Consider the following 19,550-nt stretch of genomic DNA (forward strand, 5'->3'; position numbering starts at 1 on the left):
TGCATAGAAAGTGCATAAGTAGTATCATATCGGTGACAAAGGAAGTGAATGGAAAAATACAATAAGAAAGATCGCAAGATTTAACAAAGAAAATGTGACAGGAAATAGAGATAGATAAATTAATACTATATGGGCAAAGGGACAAAAATCTCCACCCAGTGCCAAACTATTCTCAAATTCCAGAGTCAGATAAGTGAAGTGATGATGGGATAAATTAAATGCAAGTGTTGCAGAATGAGATATATATGCGGAAAAAAACGGAGCTACCACCAAAGGTGAAAGGCAAATAAGTTAGGCGTACCAGGATGACATCCAGTCAGCCGTAAAAGTCAATAGTAGTAGGGGAAGAGGAAAAATGCCTAATGAGAAAAAACAGTAAGAAATATGTATATTAAAAGTGTACATAGTAGGCAAGTGGTCAGTGCACCCTAAGTTTAAAGAAAAGAGACCCCTGGGTCGCTCTGCCATAACATAGCGGCGAGCACAATAACAAGAGAAGGGAAGCAGTCTTGCCAAAAAATAGTAGATGGTGCAAGTTAGTCAAGATCCATCACGAGTAACACATGACCGTTATAAAGTAAAGCGATCTATATATCCTATATATGAAAGGAAAAAACCTTAAGTGAAACCGCCATAATGCGGTAAAAACACACCTCGAAATAAAAGTAAAAACGTGAAATGACTTACCCAAAGAAGTGTTGACACAGTGAGACAGTTCGTGTCAGTAAATAGTAATGCGGTCCGAGCGACCGTTGAATAGTATAGCGGTTGAGCCAGTAAGAATGAAACGCCGATCCCGATTTTTAGTAAAGGGAGAAGCCTCCCGCGGGCGTTGCGTTTTAAAGGTAAATGAAAAGCCAGAAGTCAGGGAAAAAAGTGGAAAAATAGAAGAAGGACATGAAGATTGGCGGCCATCTTGGGTGTGTTCAGGTCATAGAAATAGTCACAGAATAAATTTGAGGACCAAAAATAAAAAACGGACACGGCAGCGGCGGCCATCTTGCATGTATCAGGAAAAATGTAATAAAAGCACCGAGGTGCCAGAACGCGATATCCAAAAAGTACACCAAAAAGGAAAAAAAATGCAATTAAAGGTGTATATAAAAGTGCCAACTCATCAGAGAGGCATAACAAAAAAAGGGGTCACTAAAGACTTAAAAGTACAGACGAGGTAATGATGTATAACTAAATAGAAGTAGAAAGAGGGAAGGATAAGCTGGAATAAAAGTCCATCTCAAGGTAAGAGATAACACAGGGGAAGACAAACTGTATATCATCAGACACTAGAGCAATATGGAGTGTAGGGCCAAATATGACACAATAGTAGATAGAGTACAAGTAGAGACAGGACCTCAAGGCCCAATGGGAATAGTATGTTATTAAATGCAAAAGTGATTAGCACTATATAAACAACCCCGAAAGATGTACAAAATGGGCAGCCAAGAAATTCTGGTGGTGGGTGACCATGTCGATACAGCAGCCCAATTTCACAAGTAATATATATATATACATTGTATAAATGGATGTGTTCCAATCACAATCGGGAATCAATATAAATACATCCTAACATAAGTCACATTTTGATGACAATAAAACAGTTTGCCTAATATAGTTTAGCATTGTATTCCCAATATCAGGTTATAAGTGTAGTGCAAACAGCAGGACTACGCTTGTAAGAAATAATGCAGTTCATGGTCGGTGTTATGACCCAAGTCAACCGCACGTAGGTGGCAGATCCAGGATGCCTCCCTTTGACGTAATATTAGTTCTCTGTTGCCCCCTCTAGGATGTGTCGGAATGTGGTCAATCCCATGAAACCAAGTCCATGCATTGCTGGGATGAACCAAAGCTATGTGTGCAGTTAGTGGATAGCTCATATCATTGTTTTTGAGGGCACGTAGATGTTCCTGTATTGTAAACAATGATACGAGCTATCCACTAACTTTTGTTTAATTCCAGGGCCTTGTTTTGCCTACAGGGCCCCCTATGCAGCAGGGGCCTTGGTATAGTTGCATGCCATTTTTGATACTAGAAGTAATTATTCCCTTACTGAATACTGGGACAATCAGGTACTCTTAGGGATTCTGTGCGTTACCTATGAGCGTTCTGCATGGACTTTCTGAGTGTCTCTTCTGTCTTCCCCCCCTTTTTGTGGTCTCCCTGTTCTTGTGTGCAATAGCATCATCAGGCGGAGTAGCAGTGGCACTGGAGCAGGAGGGAGCTGCATCCCACTTGGCCCTGGAGGGCGAGACAACGGAGTGTGAAGCCACCAGTGGGGAGGGGAGCTCCACGGCAGGGACAGGAGGTGACAGCAGCGACAGTGACTCCTCCTCTGATTATGAGCTCCCTTGCGGTGGTGGGCCCATCTGTTCCCCCCTCATCAACAAGTACAGCTGCCACCCCCGACAAGCACCCCCCTCCCAGCAGCCCCTTAGCGTGTGTCCTGTGGCCGCTCACCCAGAAGGGTGGGCATCTCCTTCTCCCCAGGCACCTCAGGTCCTGCCCCAGTCAGCCCTGCAGCCCTCAGTGAGGAGGCTATTGACCTCCTGAGATCCCTCACTGTTGGGCAATCTACCATTGTGAATGCCATCCAGGTTGTCGAGAGGCATTTGCAACAAACAAATGCATACCTGGAGGGCATTCATTCTGGCCAGGCAGCCCAACAGAGAGCATTTCAGGCTCTGGCCTCAGCACTGATGGCAGCCATTGTCCCTGTGTCCAGCCTCCCCCCTCCAACTTCTTCCACCCAGACCCAATCCCCTGTACCTCAGCCTATCCTAAGCACACCATCAGACCAGCATGCACACACCTCAACACACAAGGGTGGCTCAGGCAAACATAAGCACCACAAATCCCACAGGCACTCACACAAGCATCATACCCATGCAGACATACCAACATCCACTGCCTCCAACGTGTCCCCCTCCTCCATGTCCGCCTCCTCCCTCCCAGTCTTGTCTCCACTCACACCTGCCTGCATTAAACGAATCGCGCGTCTTGCCGATTCGTAAAACACAATGTAAATGCCAAGAAATAACAGCTCACAATGAATAACAAGATCAAAGTACAATGAAACGAATCGCGCGTCTTTTGACGATTCTTAAGCCACCATGTAAATGTCAAGAAATGGTAGCGCGCAATGAACAACAAAGTTAAAACACCATAAAACGAATTGCGCGCCTTGCCGATTCTTAAGCCACCATACAACTGTCACAAACACTCAAGCGCATATTTCACACGTGCAAAGTACTCTGTCAAATCATAAAAGAATTAGGCCCAAGAACATGAGAGTTCTCGATAATGGCGTCGGGAGGCCAGCCCAACCACCGTCTTACCGCCCAGAACAAGGATCTCCAAATGAAGAAGGAAAGTCAGATGTCTGGAAGATCAAATAGGCCACCGGGACAGGAGCTCAGGAAGTAGCTGCTGCTCTGCACCGGGACCTCTGAATAGTGAGCACTTGGAGCTGGGCTGGCTCCTTTTCATAGAGTCTTGGCCCAGCCCACAACCACACCCAGGCATGTTGCAGGGAAAATCTCTAGAAGGCCCTGGAAAGGGACCACACACTAACACACTCTGAAAGCCTGCAGCAATACATTGCAAATGAACAGCATTTGTAAGCACATTAAAAATAAGTCTTCAGGATTGAACTCTGCAATGCAAAAGGTTAAACAACAACATATCAGCACAATGCATAAATTACGTTGTTTTGAGAGTGCTGGGTTTTTGCATTCTAGTCGCCAATAGAGCGCGCACTGCCCTGGTGTTGACAGTACTCCCCTCTCCCAGGTGCGCACTAGGGCCTGGTTTGCCTGGATTAGGACGATGTAAGCATCTCACAAGTACTGGAGCATGAACATCAGATGCGGAAACCCATGAGCTACTTTCAGGACCATAACCTTTCCATGAGATTAAGTACAATAGATTACGCCCTCGTAGTTTAGAATCCAACACTTTCTTAACTTCATATTCTTCTTCTCCCTGTACTAGAACAGGAGCTGGATGAGGGTGGACCTTTTGGACTGCCCTTTTCAATAGGGAAGTGTGGAACACTGGATGAATCCGTAAGGATCTGGGCAATTTTAGTTTATAGGTTACCGGATTGATTTGCTGAAGGACTGTGTAAGGACCTATAAATTTGGGATTAAACATGTGCTTTTTCTTGAAGTCTATATGTTTTGTGGAAAGCCACACTTTGTCACCTGGTTGATATTGCGGTCCCTCACAATGTTTCTTGCCATAATGCCTTTTGTATTTTGGTTTGGCTTTTTCTAAATGCTGTTGAATCAATTTCTGGGTTTGATGCAAATGCTGAATGGTTTCTGACACAGCTGGAGTAAGAGAACTTTCTTGAGGAATTGTGATGGGCAGGGTGTCAGGATGATAGCCAAATAAAACAAAAAAGGGTGTAACGCCAATAGAAGTGTGGAATGAGTTATTGTAAGCTAACTCAGCTAACCAGAGCATAGATGTCCAAGAATGAAGTGCCTTTTCAGCGTAGGCATGTAGGTATTGTTTCAAAGTCTGATTTAGTCTCTCTGTTTGACCATCTGTTTGAGGATGGTGACTAGTAGATAGCGTAGATGTCACTTGGAGTGTTTTACACCATGTCTTCCAGAAATTGGAGGCAAATTGCGACCCCCGATTGGAGAGGATAACTTTTGGCAAACCATGATAAGGAACCACTCTTTTCAGTAAAATAGTTGCCAGTTCACTAGAAGTGAGCAATTTTCTACAGGCAATGAAATGTCCATATTTCGTGAGACTATCTACTACCACCAGAATTACTGAATGCTGTTGAACCACTGGCAGACCGGTAATAAAGTCTAAAGAAATGTGCTCCCATGGACAACTTGGGGTTGGAAGTGGATGTAACAACCCTTTTGGTTTTGAATGACTTGTTTGAATGCGAGCAAAAACTTTGCAGTTGTTTACCATTGCTTTTACATCTTTTATTAGGGTAGGCCACCAAAAATAGCGTTGGATCAGTTCAATAGTTTTAGGAGTACCTGGGTGACCTGCCGTCGGTATAACATGCAACCAATGAAACACTATCTTGCGAAGTCTGGTAGTGGGTATGAACAAATGAGCGTCATGAAAGGGTAGTCCTTGCTTGATTGACCTTTTAGGATCTGCTTGGGCCCATGTTTGCCATTTTTCAACAGTGAAAGAGTTGTGAATTTCTTCAAAGAAATCTTCAGTTTTTATGATACATAGAACCTTGTCAGGAGCAATGATAGCTCTAGAGGCTTGAAATGCACGCAACGTGGTAGACTCTTGACGGGCCAAGGCGTCAGCTTTGCGATTATTTTTACCAGGCCAGAAGGTTACTACAAAATCAAATTCGGCAAAAAACATCATCCAGCGTAATTGCCGAGGGGTCAAAAGTCTGACGGAACTCATGAATTGAAGATTATGATGATCAGTATATACTGTGACAGTGTATTTGACACCCAACAAATGATGTCTCCATTCTTTAAAGGCGTCACAAATCGCCAGAAGCTCTTTTTCAGCAATGACATAGTTCTGTTCGGCTTCGTTCAACTTCCGAGACATATAAGCTACAGGATGAAGTTGACCAGTGTCTTCATTTCATTGTGATAAGACGGCTCCTATTGCTACATCTGAAGCATCAGCTTCCACTATGAAAGGTCGATTCGCATCAGGATGAGTCAAGACTGGGGCAGTGGAGAAAGCTTTCTTCAAAGTCGAGAAGGCTTGATCAGCTTCTGGGGACCATACAAACTTTTCTTTCTTTCTTAGTAACTTAGTGATTGGAGCCAATGTCTGGGAGAAATGATTTATGAATCTCTGGTAAAATTTGCAAACCCCAGGAAACATAGTACATCACGAACGGTCTTTGGGGTGGGCCAATCAGATACAGCTTTTACTTTCTTTTCTGCCATCACCATACCTTGAGGGGTAAGAATAACCCCTAAAAACTCAACTGTGGTAACATGAAACTCACACTTGGTTAGTTTGCAATATAAATGGTGCTTTCGAAGGGCTGCAAGAATTTTCTTGACATGTTGGACATGTTCGTTTTCATTGTCAGAGTAGATCAAAGTGTCATCGATGTAGACTATGGTAAATATGTCGAGGTACTCTCTAAGAACGTCATTCAAGAAAAATTGAAATGCTGCTGGAGCATTACACAGACCAAAAGGCATGACGGTGTATTCAAAAAGGCCATATCTTGTCTTGAACGCTGTTTTCCATTCGTCACCCTCTCTCATTCTGACCAAATGATAAGCACCTTGAAGGTCAAGCTTCGTGTAGTTTTTTGCTCTCTTTACTTGTTCCAATAATACCGGAATTAGGGGTAAAGGATATTTATTCTTGATGGTGACTTTGTTCAAACCCCTATAGTCGATGCAAGATCGAAGTTTTCCATTAGCTTTTGGAACAAAAAACAAAGGTGAAGCTGCAGGAGACTTAGAGGGGCGAATGAAGCCATTCTCCAAAAATTGATCTAGGTATTTTCGTAAATGTTGATTTTCATGTTCTGACAGGGCATATACACGACAGTTGGGAAGTATCGCACCTGGGGCTAGATCAAATTGACAGTCATAAGATCTATGAGGAGGTAGAGACTCTGCTCCTTTCTCATCAAATACATCTCTGTAAGATGAATACTGTTTGGACAGCTGAATTTCTTTCTCCGCGGCAGTAGCTATGTAAGAGTTACAAACTTTTGGTTCTTGAATCTTTTGGAGACATTGTTCGTTACATAGCGCAGATGAGAACACGATTTTTTGTTCTGCCCAATTGATCTCTGGATTGTGATGAGTTAACCATGGCAAGCCGAGGATAATCCCATATTGGGGAGCATGGATCACGTCAAGAATGATTTTCTCTTTATGTTCCTTTCTTTGATTCTTATCTTCACAAATCATCGACAAGGGGATAGTCTGAAGAGTTACTGGACCTCCAGTCAAGAGTTTTCCATCGACTGCCTGGATGATTTCTGGGGTCTTCTTTTCAATACATGGAATCCCCCATGCACGAACCAATTGGACATCAACAAAGTTCCCAGTAGCCCCAGAATCGACTAGAGCTTTTTTGAAATAGATCTTTTTCTTGACCTGAACTCTTATTTCCAGTTTAAGATGTCTAGATTGTGAAGGGTCCACGGTGACACCCAAGAGCAACCCTTCTCTGCATCTTGGGTGTTTTAGTTTTCCAACTCGACTGGTGCATTGGCTTCTACCTTCTGAACTGGACCTTGCTTGTTCTTTGGTTTGATTGGACAATCTTTGGCAAAATGACCCTCCCGCCCACAATAAAGACATTGTAAATTTTTTCTGCGTAGGTCCTTTTCATCTTTGGTCAAAGGTCTTCTGATGGTTCCAATTTCCATCGGTTCCGGCGTTCTCTCTATCGGAGTTCTAGAGTCTCTGTTATCATGAACACGCCATGAATATTTTTAAATCTTGTTGCGCTCTGCTAAACGATGATCAAGCCTCAAGACAAGGTTTATAAATTCTTGACAGTTTGTAGGTTGTGGGTCGATTTGCGCTAAGATATCTTTTAGTTCCTCTTTGAGTCCCTCGTAAAACAAGACTGCTTGTTTTTCTTCAGGCCAGGATGTCTCGGCAACCAGCCGGTTAAAGTTGGCTAAATACGACACTAGGTCTTGATTCCCTTGGCAGAAATCTAATAATTCACGATCTGCTGACTGTGTTACAGTTCTACGATCAAAAACTCTCAAACTCATGAACAAAATTTCTCCAGTTGTACAACAAGGGACTATTTTTACGCACAAGAGGAATTGCCCAAGTAGCTGCATCCCCATTCAAATATGATAACAAGAAAGCTACTTTGGACTGGGCATCGGGGAAAGTATGTGGTCTGCACGTGAAGTGTAGTCCCACTTGAACCAGGAAAGATTTTGCTTTCAAAGGGTCACCTGAGAAACGTCCTGGGGGAGCTAAAGGAATTGCGGAAGGAACATTTAGGGAAATGTTTGTCGGATTACTTCCAGAAGCCTGAGAAGAAGTACCTGGCCAGGATATACCTGTGGGACTTTGTTCCTTCTTCTCTACCTTTTCTTGCAACTGACTCACTCTCTCAGCTAAACTAGTTGTCAAGTCTTTGGATGATACCACCTCTGCCTGGAGCTGGGTGATAGCCTTGACTAACTCGTCCAGCGTGGCCATGTTGAGAACATACACAAACCAGGAGGATAATAATTAGTGGGCTCACTATTCTGTCAGAGTCACCAGATCCTCGGGGTCTGCGCACGTTCCCAAGACGTCCACCACTGAACAGCTTCAAGACTCCGATAGATAAATCACAGAGGCTAAGAGAGTTCAAGAGGGGAAGAGGGGATTAGGAAGGGAAACAGCTAGGAAGGAGACCTGTAGTAAGAAAAAGGTTAGAACACACAATATGAAAATTATATCTCCTGAAATCAATACTAAACTATGATTCTAAGCATAGTCATTCTGAAAACATGAACAATCTAAGAATTAAGTTTAAAATGACTACGTTTCAAGATGGACGAATACCTGTAAGGGAATCAAGATGGATTAAATGAAAATTTTCTTATTCAAGTACTTTCCTTTACATGAGAATCAGAAAAACATTCTGACTAAATTTTAAACCAGTCATATAAATCCTTTTTTGAGAATGCATACTAGGACCATACAATATTGCATCTAGAAACTCTGATCTTCTGTGTACTCTTAAAATGTTTCAACACAAATTGCGCATATTGTAGATTTATATATATACATATAGTAAGCACCATAAAAGGATTGTGCACCATGAATAACACAATATGGATTCAGGAAAAACAAATCACATAACTTGTCAACTCGAATATTACATGATAAATATCTTAGAATAGTGGCATACAATAAAAAACATGAATTAAACTTGAGGAGAGAATCGTGCGTCTTGCCGATTCGAGTATCACCATGTAAAAAGCCAAGAAATGGTAGTACACAATGAATATCAAAGTCAAATCATCATTAAACGAATCGTGCGTCTTGCCGATTCGTGAAACACAATGTAAATGCCAAGAAATAACAGCTCACAATGAATAACAAGATCAAAGTAAAATGAAAGGAATCGTGCGTCTTTTGCTGATTCTTAAGCCACCATGTAAATGTCAAGAAATGGTAGCGTGCAATGAACAACAAAGTTAAAACACCATAAAAAGGAATCGCGCGTCTTGCCGATTCTTAAGCCACCATGTAAATGTCAAGAAATGGTAGCGCGCAGTGAATAACAAAGTTAAAACACCATAAAAACGAATCGCGCGTCTTGCCGATTCTTAAGCCACCATGCAACTGTCACAAACACTCAAGCGCATATTACACATGCGCAAAGTACTCTGTCAAATCATAAAAGAATTAGGCCCAAGAACATGAGAGTTCTCGATAACGGCATCGGGAGGCCAGCCCCACCACCGTTTCACCGCCCAGAACAAGGATCTCCAAATGAAGAAGGAAAGTCAGATGTCTGGAAGATCAAATAGGCCACCGGGACAGGAGCTCAGGAAGTAGCTGCTGCTCTGCACCGGGACCTCTGAATAGTGAGCACTTGGAGCTGGGCTGGCTCCTTTTTATAGAGTCTTGGCCCAGCCCACAACCACACCCAGGTATGTTGCGGGGAAAGTCTCTAGAAGGCCCTGGAAAGGGACCACACCCTAACACACTTTGAAAGCCTGCAGCAATACATTGCAAATGAACAGCATTTGTAAGCACATTAAAAATAAGTCTTCAGGATTGAACTCTGCAATGCAAAAGGTTCAACAACAACATATCAGCACAATGCATAAATTACGTTGTTTTGAGAGTGCTGGGTTTTTGCATTCTAGTCGCCAATAGAGCGCGCACTGCCCTGGTGTTGACACCGTGCACCTTCACCCAAATTCAGCAAACGTACACCTCCTACAACCAGTACCTCTTCCTTCACTCCCAAACCCCATCTACCCGTCCTAGTGTGTCTAAAAAACCTTTCCTGGCTAATATTGACCTCTTCCCTATACCTCCCCCCCGTCCTTCCCCTAGGGCCAGGCTTTCCAGGTCCCAACCCAGCACCTCAGCCATCACATCACCAGGCACAGTGGTGCCAGCAACTACGGGCTATTGGAGTGCGCCAACCTACAGGGCTGCCAGTGTGCCACGGAGCGAGGGCAAGGACATTCCGCCACCTGCAAAAGTAAAAAGGTTGCCCACATCCCGGAGGGAGAAGCAGAAAGCACCTGCCACCAAGGGCTCAGGGAAAACGAAAGGGGATGGTGGCAAGACAGCTGCGCCACCATCCAAGGTGGGGAAGGGCCAGAAAATAGCTACCTTCTATCAGCCTAAGCTGCTAGAAACACCTCTATTCTACTAATAAGGGAAAACTGGACCTGGCACAAGGTGTGAGTACCTTTGGTACCCACTACAAGCCAGGCCAGCCTCCTACAAGCACCTCCCAGGGGAGGTGCCCAGAGCTCCTCTAGTGTGTCCCAAGTGGTCAGTTGTCCGAGGCTGATGGTCAGTTCCAGGAGCCTGGGCAGCTTCCATGATGCATGACTTTCAGTGGAGAAAGGCATCCACTACCTCAGTCCTTGGCATGATGAAGCACTCTGGGCACTAAGCCCCCTCCAGAACCAGTGGAGTATTACATCCACTACCTCAGTCCTTGGCAGGATGAAGCACTCTGGGCACAAAGCCCCCCTCCAGAACCAGTGGAGAAAGGCATCTACTACCTCAGTCCTTGGCCGGATGAAGCACTCTGGGCACAAAGCCCCTTCCAGAACCAGTGGAGAATCACATCCACTACCTCAGTCCTTGGCAGGATGAAGCACTCTGGGCACAAAGCCCCCTCCAGAACCAGTGGAGAAAGGCATCAACTACCTCAGTCCTTGGCAGGATGAAGCACTCTGGGCACCAAGCCCCCTCCAGAACCAGTGGAGTATCACATCCACTACCTCAGTCCTTGGCAGGATGAAGCACTCTGGGCACAAAACCCCTTCCAGAACCAGTGGAGAAAGGCATCCACTACCTCAATCCTTGGTAGGATGAAGCACTATGGGCACCAATCCCCCTCCAGAACCAGTGGAATATCACATCCACTACCTCAGTCCTTGGCAGGATGAAGCACTCTGGGCACAAAGCCCCCTCCAGAACCAGTGGAGAAAGGCATCCACTACCTCAGTCCTTGGCAGGATGAAGCACTCTGGGCACAAAGCCCTCCTCCAGAACCAGTGGAGAAAGGCATCCACTACCTCAGTCCTTGGCCGGATGAAGCACTCTGGGCCCAAAGCCCCTTCCAGAACCAGTGGAGAATCACATCCACTACCTCAGTCCTTGGCAGGATGAAGCACTCTGGGCACAAAGCCCCCTCCAGAACCAGTGGAGAAAGGCATCAACTACCTCAGTCCTTGGCAGGATGAAGCACTCTGGGCACCAAGCCCCCTCCAGAACCAGTGGAGTATCACATCCACTACCTCAGTCCTTGGCAGGATGAAGCACTCTGGGCACAAAACCCCTTCCAGAACCAGTGGAGAAAGGCATCCACTACCTCAATCCTTGGTAGGATGAAGCACCCTGGGCACCAATCCCCCTCCAGAACCAGTGGAATATCACATCCACTACCTCAGTCCTTGGCAGGATGAAGCACTCTGAGCACAAAGCCCCCTCCAGAACCAGTGGAGAAAGGCATCCACTACCTCAGTCCTTGGCAGGATGAAGCACTCTGGGCACAAAGCCCCCTCCAGAACCAGTGTAGACTGTTATCCACTTGAGAGACTGTGGCTTTGCACTCCCCAGGATAAAGCAGTGGGCAAACCACCCACTGGGGAGACTTGAGAGACTGTGGCTTTGCACTCCCCAGGATAAAGCAGTGGGCAAACCACCCACTGGAGAGACTTGAGAGACTGTGGCTTTGCACTCCCCAGGATACAGCAGTGGGCATGGAGCCCCGTCGTGGAGAAGTGGCGTTGTGCATTCATCAGGCTGAGGTGCCTCCCTCTCCCCCTCCCCCTGAGGTGCCTGTTTCATTTTGATCTGATGCCCCTGCAGTGTTCTCTCCATTTGAAGTCTGGTGTCATGTGTGGGCCTCACCCATGCATTTTGGGACACTGATCCACGGATGATGTTTGAGTAATATCCGGACTCGTGTAGTTGGTGTACATATTTGAATATACTGATTTTTGAAATTGCACTGCATCTGATTTTTATTGATTACAATCATTACAATCATTTCCTTTTGTCCTTGCGTTCTTCCAGGGGGTGAGGGGGTGTATATGTAATTTTGCTGTATTTGTGTGTATGTTGTTGTGGGTGAGGATGGGGGTGGGGTGTTGCGTGTGTGTGTCACTCTCTTTTCCCTCCCCCCTCCTCTGTGTTGTAGGTACAGTGCTCACCGTGGTCGTCGCCACCATCTTTGGTGCTCCTGATAGAGGAGCAGGAAGACCATCGCAGGGAGTATCTGGAGTTCTGGCTCCATGGCGTCATGGTTCCTCGTGGGGTGTGGAGAGGTGAGTGTTTTCCCTTCCAAGTCCTGTTTCCGCCGTGTTTTTGTTCGCATTGGTTCCGCCCCAGAAAAGGTGGCAGATTGCCGGGTTGTGATAGGGTGGGTAGTACATTGTCTTCTGCCTGTCTGTTGGCGGTGACCGCCGGGGTGTTTGTTTGTACCGCCGTGGCAGTCGGAGTGTTAAAGTGGCTATGTTGGCGGTTTCCGCCATGGTCGTGATTCCATTTTTTTTACCGCCTGTCTGTTGGCGGTCTTACCGTCGCTTTAACACCGACCGCCAGGGTTGTAATGAGGGCCTTAGTCCTGAAGAAAGTTTTAGAGTGTTCGGCGGCATGCAACAGTAGCTATGTTCGTCATGGAGAAATCACATACAGCTGCAAACATCAAATTTAACAGCAAAGTGTCTGAATGGCTGCAACCCAGAGGTCTCAAAATTGGATTTGTTGACACAGACAATGGCAGTAACATTGTCTACGCCATGGCAGATGTTGGCTATTTCAGGTTCCTGTGCTTGGCATGCTGCATCAACCTGGTTGTGCAACACTTTCTCAAGAAAGAATAGTCAGCAACGTACTGACCACCTGCAGATGAATCTGCACTCATTTTAACCATTCTTTTAAAGCCCAGAAGCAATTGAGGATTATTCAGCATGCTAATAGAGTACCAGTTAAAGCCCTAAACCAGGAGGTGCCAACATGTTGGAACTCAACCGCTTACATGTTGCAATGTCTGTTTGAACAGTACAGACATATTAATGATTATGTCATTCAAAGAGAAGGCAATTTAATTGGGAAAGCTTTGACCATGGAAGCAGTCAAATGGGGCCTGGTCAAATGTCTGACACAGATGCTACTACATCTTGAGGTTTCCACACGGGAAGTTAACAAGGAGGACAGTGAGATGTGCTAACCTATCCTGTTGTTGCTTCTGCTACAGGGCCAGTTAAAGAAAGTGTCTGAAAGGTTAGCACTCAGAGGTTTGAATGAAAACCCAGAAGTGTATGCCTTGGTTGAAAGCGTAATCTTTTACTTGGCTTGTAATACAAGGCTGCAAAATGATATCATCCCGTCCAAAGAGTACATCTGTGACACCCTACTTTATCCATAGTACAAAAAAAATCTTTCATCCCTTTTTCTGAGGGGAATGTTTCAGTATACAAGTGTTAGATTGTTGAACAAGCCGGACACCAGGAAGAAGAATGGCCATAGCTTAGATTCCCACTCCACAGTTCTGGGATGCCATCTTCAACTTTCAGAGAGGGCAGTCTTGTCTCATCACAGCAGCCAAAGCCAGTAACAAGAACACCGGCAATAATAGCAATAGAAGAATTGGACCAACTTCTGCATTGGCTTGGTTTCCAGTGGGTGGTCTTAAATGGAGTGCAGAGGTGAAGGCAAAAGAGGTCTAGCAAGTGGCAGCACCAATGACACTTCAGAGGATACTCCAGGATTATCTTGATGACCCAATAAAGTTGAATGTGGAATTAAACCCATTGGTTTATTGGTATGGGAAGATTTGCCAGTAACCAGAGCTCAGCAGGCTGGCATTAATGTACCAGGCTTGGTCTGTGCCCAGTGAGTCTGCTGAGCATTTGTTCAGTGCAGCTGGTGCAGTTAGAGTGAGAAGGGCCAGTCTCTCAAAATATGGAGAGATTGACCATGATCAATATGAACTAACATTTTATACCACCTGATTACACCGTTCCTGAAACACCACAGGAGGAGGAGAAGGTTGGATCAAGTGTGCTAGCTGACCAAATTCTGGGTGAACCTCCTTAGTTCGAGGATAAACTCTACTTTTCCAACTGAGTATGCCAGTGCCAACCTAGACCTTTGTAATTATTTGTAGTGGAATTTCTTTCTTTGCAAATAAGTAGCTAGTGAAACATGATGTTTGTCTTGGATTTATGCTACCCCACCATTTTTTAGTCGCATATATGGCTGGATTGGAGTTGGACCAGAGTTTAGTGAAGAAGCCTCCACATTTCCTTCAGGAATTTGGAGATAATGTTTGCCTCCCTCACATGCCATTGACTATCTTTGTTATGCATCACCTAGCAGGACTGCCTCAGAAGATCATTGATTAAAAGCCTGCCATTGCCAAGGCCAAATTCCAATGTGCTGCTAGCATCAAAGAGGAGATACAATTTTGTCTCAACCACCGTGCTAGGATTGGGAAAGGTAACTACTAACAATTGCACCAAAGAATGATAATATATTGAGTGGTTGTGAGTGATGATTGATGACATGTTGTGGCAAACAGTGAGTGAGGGTGTTCAACAAATTTGTAAACTTGATTTTGATAATTTGCAATGTTTGGGGGCTGATGGGTGATCATATTTCCTTTCAAACTTAGACAAATTTGCTTGTAGGGTCCACTCCTTTATACTGGTTCTTCAGAGACCAGACCAGTCACTTTAGTTAACAAACATAAATATACACAATATACTTCAATTCTGTTTCTCTATTTGTTCTTCAACAGCAGTGCACTACACAGGTCTATTTTGCTCAGGTTGGGAGTGGGAATCAGGAAGAGGAGGATGGAATGACTCAGGGTGGGGCTACCTCAATAGCTAGAAGAAGAAAGGTATTGATTTCAAAGAGAAACAATGATGAAGATGAAGAATCTGAAGACTAGTACTCACTCAGCTCTGTGGACTGTAGAGAGGAGCGTTGATTTGGAAAATGCTGATGAATGTGTGTTCACTGCATTGCTGGCTCTAACGTGAAACTCCGCTTTATGTTCTTCCTCTGCGTCTGAGTCTTCTTGATACACTTCTGGTTCCTCATGACGCTTACCATGCTTCCTTCAGTTTTTTCCTTTACTGTATGATACAGTTAATGTGTTTCAGTATGCAGGCCTTCTCCGAGTACACTCCTGCACGAGCGAAACTTGGTGAAACCTCAACATTCTAGCTTACCTATTGGACAGGTTCAGCAGGGCAGTGGACACCCAAGAAAGACAGAAATTCTGAGAAGAATGCAGATGTACCACCCAATTTGGCAATACGGTATCTTTTTCCTTTAGCAATCATAATTTTTAGAACTGGGTGGCTTAGCAGCACTCCTCCATAATTTGTATTTTTCAAACCTAGAAGACAAACATTTAGAGATATACTGTCTCCAGTCTCTCTGGGGCTAAAGGACTGTTTACAATGCAAAAACCGAACTGTGTCATACTCATTCCTTCATTTCTTTCCACAACAGATTGATGATGGTGTGCTCATCAGCGCTCCAATTATTATTCTTGCGGTTTCTTTTGTGTAGTGCTTGTCTTTGTTATACCATTCCCCAAATCCTCTTTCCCATCCATTCATCGAACCCCTTACCCTCTTCCTCCAGGCTGTGTGATTTTTATTGAGGTGTGACTTAATTTTACACCATAAATGTATCACACATTTGCTGTAGCGGATATATTGAAAGAGACACCAACTCACTGAAGGTTCTTCTATTACTTGAGCGTTAGCCCACACCACCCCTAGTTACCCTCTCATGCATCACTCATCAACATCACCATTCAGGCCTTGGTTTGTGTGTTACATAAACGCTTGACCTTTTCCACACCAGTCCTTACTCGAGGATTTCATGTCCAAAGTTTAGTTTTCAAATACTAGCTCCCCATTGCTCAGAAGTTGATATTGCTAGTTTTTATTGTCATATCAGGTCTTCTTGACTTGTGCCATCAATCATATTGTCGTTGTTAAAGTCTGGTCTCGGTATTTCTAAAGATATAATATAATATAACCCACTAACTCTGTTGTCTTTCAATCTACATGGCAGTGATAGATAGCCCTTTCAAAATTCCTACAGTTGGAGTTCCCATAGGTGGAAGTGGCACCTTGTTTGCAATGCTCTCCCAGTTAGCATGCTAGCCTGCTACTACTACTACCTACACCATAGGATGCCACCTAGGAAAACCCTGCAGTAAAAAGATTGAGGTAGCAGCACTTGCTTCATCAATCCAGGTAAGACAACTATGGATTGAAGTGAAATTGTTTAGTTAGTAATTGACTTCTACTGAAGTGCTGTTTGTGTTTAGGGATTGTCTGTGTTATCATTTAAGATAATTATACCTTTTTTTATATAAATGATCCACTTTGGTCAGTTTTTTTAAAGCCACTTCAGGGTGCTGCCTTCTTTCTAATGTATTACTGCTGTGTAGATAAAATCCATTCTTTTTACAGGAGTTTAATAAATGTTTTCACATGTATGTTTTTATAGGCAAAATAGGCAATGGCAAACACCCCCTAGTGGTTGATATAGTTACATAGGGCAGAAGAGCAAAGGTGTAACTTACTGACTTTTTAAAGCAGATGTAAAAAAAAAAAAAAAAAAAAAACAGGCTACACTAAAAGACAGCAGTGAAAACTAAAACACCAAAACAAGGATTTGAGGCCTAAATAAAATAAAATAAATGATTTCCCTTTTAATACTTAGAATTGTAAAACCCACCCTTTCCATCCACAACAGGCCCACCCAATTCCTCAAACAAACCATGCCATTCCAACCAAAGTCCCATGAAACTAAGTCCAAAGTCCAACTAAAATCCAAATAAAATGCCAAAGAGAAAAATCCCATTCCCAACTCCCTTTCCCACCCTCTCCACCAATCACAAGTCTCCCTCCCACCAAAACAAAAAAATAAAAAAAGGGTTTAAAAAAGGGTGTTCTCCATGCAGATCCAGAGATCACTGAGGGTTGCCTTTGTCAGTGCCACCCTGTGGACTAGGTTCACGTGGTGTTGAAGGATGCAGTGCTGTAATGTGCGTTCCAAGCATAGGAGCAGTGGTAGATGGGCTGCTGCCTCATTGTGGGGGTGCTGATGGTGCCACTGGAAGGCTAGAGGCACTGGTTGGAGGAGCACAGACCAGGGTCATGTTGTCAGCTGCCTGGGCCTCTTCATCTTCCTCCTTATGAAGAGTCACCTGTCACTGGTATCCTGTGCAGATGGCCTCCAGGCTCTGCAGCACAGCTGGGCTGCTATCTCCTGGCATGTAGGAGGATGTCCCCCAGGACTTGCTAAAGGAAGAAAGAAAATGACAAATTGTAAACAGTGCTGCTCTGTACAAACAATTTTATAAAAAGAAGTGGCAAGGTAGCTGTGCATTGCTGGTCACCTAGGGCCATTGGAATTTGATGTGGCTGATTACGAGTTACAGGTCCATCCTGGCATGAATCTGTTATGGAAACCATGAAATATAAATCGCTTGTATATAAATGTGGCATATGCCAAAAAGGGGATTTTTCTATTTTTGGTGGGTGGCTGGGACAGAACTGTGGAAAGAATAAAGGGCAAAAGTACTAGGAGGTGACAGAGTGGGCACTAGGATGGAATAGAAACTCACCTCATTTTAAGTTTTCAATTTATTGACAACTTTGTAAAAGCTGTATTCACTGAAGCAGATGCACATTGCACATACAATACTATTGTACTGCAGTGCCAAACTGAACCATGCTGCAGCTACTTCATAGTAGCAATGGTGACTAATAGGCAGCGAGGTATGATGATGGGTAGGAGGATACATATCTACCTTGCTTAACAACTACGGTGAGTTAAGGGAATAGACAGAAAAAATACCCCCACTTTGAACCAAATTTTGATGGCAAAGCAAACCAAGGGAAGTAGGTGAACAGACATTGCCCTCTCCAGAAGAGCTCCCTTATTTCTTGATCCAAGCAATTATCCATTCATCACATGAACGATCATTAAATAATGATGATTTGCTACTATTATGTGTGCCCCAGTATGCAGCACACATAGAAGTAACAAATCACCATTGTTGATTGTTTCTGTGCAGGAAGCAACACCTTCCTGCACATAAACAATCATTCCCCACTATGGTGCAAGGTAGCTTGTTAGCGGTAGACAGCAACATTTAGCACCATCACTAGAAAAAACAAAGGGGTGCACTGTATTGCTGTAAATACAGTGCATCCCTGCGTTTCTGAAGTGATGAAGTATGGCGCTGCCAAATTTGGTGCAGCGCTGTGCTGCATCACTTTGCAGGAAATGAGGTCCCCAGTCTTTCATCATTCGAGTTCATCAATCCATGTATCCACTGGTTGATCCACGCACTCACCTATTCAGTATCCTCCCTTTTCATCTATCTTTTCACCCATCCTTTAATCCACTTGAGCATCCATCCTTTCACCCACCCACTCATCTTCTATCACCCGCCTATGCATCATTTCACCCATCCACCCATCCTTTCACTCATATACCATTTCTCCTATCCTTTCTTTTAACCATTCATCCTTCGTTCCCTTTTCCATCAACCCATCACTCGCCTATGCATCCTTTCACCCATCCACCCATCCTTTCACTCATATACCATTTCTCCTATCCTTTCTTTTATCCATTCATCCTTCGTTCCCTTTTCCATTAACCCATCATTTGTGGTGTCCATTCATTATGAGTTTTTGCCTGCTGAGTTGCAGATAGAAGAGGCCATTACAAACTCAACCGCTGCTGTAGTTGCTAAAGCAGGGGTTTCACAAGCACCGTCCTTGCAGTGAGTATACTAACAAATGTCAATAAGCAAGCAATATGACTTACCAACGCCTGTCCTTGCTGCCACCAGTTGTCCCCCTCCGACCACTACCATGTCCAGTCCACTGGTGCTGCCGCTGGCCCCTGAACTGGTGGTTGTGCAGCTGGAAAAAATGTTACACATTTTAGATGCCAGGTATGCCTCCCCTTGTTATTTTTTAAGAACTAATTCAACAAACTCCAACCACAATAGATTACTACAGTTCTTCTATCATTCACTTTAGGAATTTTAGGCCAGATGTGCATAGCTATTTTCATGTTGCAAACGACCTGATTTGCAGAATTGAATCATTTGCAACCTGAAAATAGCACTTTGGCATGTACCAATGCCATTTTGCAATTTGGTAATCTATTTACCAAATCGCAAAATAGGTTTGCAAGTCACTATTTGCAAGGGGGGAGGCAGAGGACGTCCCTTCCAAATAGCGAGTCGCAGTGGCATGTGAGATTGTTTTGCGGCCTTGAATGGGGTTGCAACACAATCACAGTTACCACCAACCTCAAGTTGGTGGTAACCCATTCGCTGCA

The sequence above is a fragment of the Pleurodeles waltl genome, chromosome 3_1, assembly GCF_031143425.1.
Source record: "Pleurodeles waltl isolate 20211129_DDA chromosome 3_1, aPleWal1.hap1.20221129, whole genome shotgun sequence".
Taxonomy (NCBI): domain Eukaryota; kingdom Metazoa; phylum Chordata; class Amphibia; order Caudata; family Salamandridae; genus Pleurodeles; species Pleurodeles waltl.